The following is a 5,199-nucleotide window of genomic DNA, read 5'->3' on the forward strand; positions in this document are numbered from 1 at the left end:
GCACTACTACAGAGTCCTTAATGCTCAACACAAGCACACATTGTTTAAATTATTCAGTGAATGAGGGCAGATAAAACCTACCTCCTAGTAATGTGTATACATGTGCATTAAAGTTATTGTGACAAGGGTTTAGTGGCCAGGATTATGTTGTGCACACTTATAGAAGTGGATGAAAACAAATTTTTATTTTAAAGCTATTGTCCATTGAAATATCTTCCCATGATAGTCCTTCCTCATGCTCCCAAACTGCAATTTTTAAAGAAACTGTTACATAAGTATTGGTCTGCAGTAAAAGTATATTCATATTATCTGTGCGTAGTTTAATTACATAAACGTGTGAGCAACACCTGTCTTAAAAAAAAGACTGCATTACTCAGTGAAACAACCTGGGGTAAATAACAGATTACACATTTGAAATTGAATACAACTGAACAAACGCAACCTGTGTATATACATTTTGACAGTTGCTTTTTCAGTTCTTCCTGCCTCGCAGCATTTTTCCTCCTACCCTTAACGCCTCCCTAAAGCTAAATCTCTCCCTCCATCTTTCTTGGCAGTGTTTCCTGCAGTTCTCTGTCCTTCCAGCCTCATCAAGTCTCTATCCGGATGTTACTTCTGATCCTCCGTACCAGAGCCAGGATGATGAAATTCCAACCTGTCATTTACATAACCGGTCACCTCGCTAACAGCCAGGATAATACTGCCACGGCCTATTCTGCTCATCCAACTGAGTAACCCATACACACACACACACACAAATTCACCATTACCATTAGGCCTGTCTGTGTGTACTAATGTATACAACAAGCACTTTTTGTTTTACTGACAGTGAAATGTTAAAACATATGGTATAGTAAATGTATTCATTCACTAATGCCCTCATCCATTTTATGTTTCTTCATGCTCACAGACACAACACAATTATGATTTAATGTAATGTACACACTGGAATATAATAGTAATCCATAAAATGCAGAGTAAAGCCTGCACTTATCTCTGGAATGTAATGGCCCAGGATGGAATAGTGTAGCTTGGGTCTATAATTAGCATTTTTTCTATAGGCAGGGTAAATGCAGGAAGTCAGATTTTAAATTGAATACCTTTTAAGAAAGACCTCATCACCACTATAACCGCTAACATCAGAGACACACTTTAACTTACTTAATTAACTTTATTTACTATACATTGGTTGTAAGAAGGCACATTTTGGACCACTGCATCAGTGCAACATAATTTAGATCGACTGGTTGGGAACACACCACAAGAGAATGAATGAAGTGACTAACCCAATACAAGAGTTATTACAGTGAGTAATATCAGCAATACACAAAAGCTAGAAACATCTTGGTCCCCTTAACACATTTTTTGTTCTTAGGCTACTATATATCGATTTGTTATGTTATGATCTTTTTATAGTATATATGTATGTGATAGTATAGTATGCCATTAAAAAAATCATAATATAGTATGTCATGAAAAGTGGCATAGAAAGTCATACTTTGGCATGCCATAAAACATTTGATAATATTGTATGCCATAAAAATGTCCTAATTAGGTCATAGTATAGGATGCCATGAACATTTCATAAAAAAATGTCATAGTATATAATGAAAATGCCATAAAGAATGTTGGGTGTGACATTCTGTTATGGTATTCCATGCTCTAGATTCTTTATGAATTTCTTATGACATACTGTGATATTCTTTATGATTTTTCGTTACATTTTTATGACAATAAACTAACTTTTTATGACATTTTATGGCATACTGTACTGTGACATTTTTGTATGGCCATACTATGGCTTTTTTTGACAAACTAAACTGTGACTTTTTATGGCATACTATACTATACATTTTAAGGCATTCTATGCTATGACTTTTTGTGGCATATACTATGACTTTTAATGCCATTTTTAGACATACTATACTATGACTTATTTTATGACTTTTTAATGAATATTTTATGACATTCCTTACCATGACTTTTTACGTGACTTTTTTTTATATCATAGTATATATAATATGGCATTGTTATGAGTAAGTAAGTAAGAAAACATGTTATGGAAGAGATCCATTATTTTACAGAGGGTTCTGTTTGGGTACAATTAACAGTATTTGCCAAATGATCTTGTTATCCACCAAACGATAAACATAGTGCTAAAAAAAATTTCAGAATTGAGCTGATGTCCTTTGTCCTAAATCATTAATTTGCAAGTCAGACTTTGATGAGTCAGACTGTTCTGCTCTCATGTAAACATCCCTTTTTTGGGGCATGTACAAGTTTAACATGTTCATGTGCATGTTTTATGCAATTATTATTCAGAAATAACTACATGTCAGAGTTCGACAAAATTTCCGTTTGATGCTCATACCATTTCGAATGGCTACCGATCGCTGTTTTTGTTGGAGCCTCATATGGGAAACATACTGCCAATAACTGTCAAGAGTAGAATATTGTTCAATAAAAAGGTTGAATTCTTCGTTCATATCCTCCCGTGTTGTGGTTTTTTGCTGTAGTTGTGTTCAATTGTTGCCAGTTTATGACTCATGCCCCTATTTCCATTCCTCAAATGCAGGTACAAATACAGTTCTCTCTGATACAGTGCAGCGACAGATCAATCCTTTCTCCTAGGATATATAGACCAAAGTTCCACATACCCCTTCTACAGAGTTCCTTGGAAAACATCTAGTTTCAACAATGTCTAACTTTGAGAATACACAGAATGAAAAGCATAACAGTGTGGGCTTTGACGCACGTGCATCTAAATAAAACCTGTCACACAATTCTTCTCCAGTCTACTGTGCTTTTAGTTTTAATTTATTACATTTTATTCATCTTTCCTTAATCAGGGTGGTGTCTAAGGTTGTTTCAAGTGTACTTACAGTTCACGTGTCACATGACTTACAGCTAACCATAAATACTACAAGTAAACAGTACCATCTTTTTGAAATAATTTCTAAAATATTTCCTCTACAGTAAATTTTTACTCTATAATAATTGTTGGATTTTGTGAAAAGTAATGGTAATGTTGATTTGCATACTACATATGACTAAATGTTTAAAAGGAAACCTGAAACAACCTTAGACACGGTCCTGTTTAAGGCAAGATAGCAAGATGTTTGGTGAATAAAGCACAGTGGACTGGAGAAGAATTGTGGAATGTATTTTCTTCAGATAGATTCACATGCAGCTCCATCTCAAATTAGAGAGAGGATCTGATCTTAATCCTCAAATGCAGGTACAAATCCAAAGCTTGATAAAAGGCCAGAGGATGCAACTGGGACTCCGCGATCTGAATGTTGCAGATGTTGTCGATGTCTGTGTCACATGGCTCTATTTAAAAAAATCATAAGCTATTTCCGCTGGGGAAATGCAGTCATTAGTTGTGTAGAATTATGTATCTGACTATATATAAAAGTCATAGTAGTATCTCATCAAAAATGTCATAAAAAGTCATAGTATAGTATGTAATAAAAAAAGTCATTCAAAGTCAATAGTATGGTTGGTCACAAAAATGTCATAATATAGTATATTGTAAAAATGTCATAAAAAACGTCATAGTAAAAAGTAATGGTAAAAAGTATAATATAGTATGTATAAAAAGGTAAAAATAAGTCATTAAGTGTCATGAAAAATTTCATGGTACAGTATGTCATAAAAAGTCATAAAAATGCCAAAGTATTATAGTATCTCATAAAAATGTCATAAAATGTAACAGCATAGAATATAAAAAAGTAATAGTCATGAAAATGTCATAAAAAAAACATACTATTGTGTGTCAGTGCATTTCCTGCAGAAAATGCTTGTGAATGCTGAAAAGCTAAATTGCTAAAGCTAACCTGGAATGCTGGCATATTTGCGTAAGAAGAAGGTGAAGTAGTGAGAATATTTGGAAAAGTGGGAATGGATTTAATTAGTAAGAAGTTCACTAAGTTGAATAATACCAAAAATGTATTGAACAAAAGTGGAATATTTTAATTTTTTTTTTTTTTTTTTAAAGTCATAGTTTGGCATGTCGAGTAGGTATGTCAAAAAAGAAGAAAAAAATCATCACTTCATCATCACACAAGTCATACTATAGTTTACCAAAAAAAGTCATGGTATAGCATGTCGAAAAAAGTGATGAAAAAGTAATAATATATATAGTTATAGTATAGAATGTCGAAAAACGTCTTAGTATAGCATGTCAAAAAAAGTAATAGTATAATATGTCGAAAAAAGTGCTAAAAAAAGTAATAGTATAGTATGTTGAAAAAAGTCATAGTATAGAGTAGGTATAAAAAAAGTTATAAAAAAGTCTTTGTATAGCATGTCCAAAAAAGTCATAGTATGAGGTATGTCGAAAAAAGAAACAGTATAGTATGTCAAAACAAATTATTAAAAAAGTCACATTATAGCATGTCCAAAAAAGTTACAGTATACTATGTCAAAAAAAGTCATAGTACAGTGTGTCAAAAAAAGTCAAAAAAGTCATAGTATAGTATGTTGAAAAAAGTCATAGTATAGAGTAGGTATAAAAAAAAGTGATAAAAAGTCTTTGTATAGCATGTCCAAAAAAGTCATAGTATGAGGTATGTCGAAAAAAAGTACTAAAAACGTCATAGTATAGTATATCAAAAAAGTGATACAAAAGACATAGTATAGTATGTTTAAAGAAGTCATAGTATAGTATGTTGAAAAAAGTCATAAAAAGTCATAGTATAGTATGTTGAAAAAAAGTATGTAAATGTCATAGTAATTGTACATTGTAATTGAAACATTTTTAAAAATCACTAGCTTGCTATGCTAACGCTAACACTAACGCTAAAGTTAACATTAATGTTAGCTACATTGCTTATTTGCACAACAGTCCCGCATTTCTCTGCCTTGAATGGTATCCATGCATGTCTACAGTGTTAACTAAACTCCATTAGCTGCTTTGGAGACATCGATATGTGCTTTACACTGTCCTGTATCACACAGGGACACCGGAGGAAACCCAGCAGCTGATCCACTTTCTGAAAACGAGCAGAAGTTTCTGCGTTCATGTTGTAGCCATTCATTATTGTATTTATACTGTATTATTGTAATCATGTGTAATTCATTCCTGTTCATGCACCTGTACATTGTTGTTGGTTATGATACAGGACACTAATGAAAGAAATGGGGTATGAGGGAAAGGTTACTGGCCAACAGGCATCAGAATGGGGTCTGGAATTT

The sequence above is a fragment of the Sander vitreus genome, chromosome 20 (genome assembly GCF_031162955.1).
Source record: "Sander vitreus isolate 19-12246 chromosome 20, sanVit1, whole genome shotgun sequence".
Lineage (NCBI taxonomy): Eukaryota > Metazoa > Chordata > Actinopteri > Perciformes > Percidae > Sander > Sander vitreus.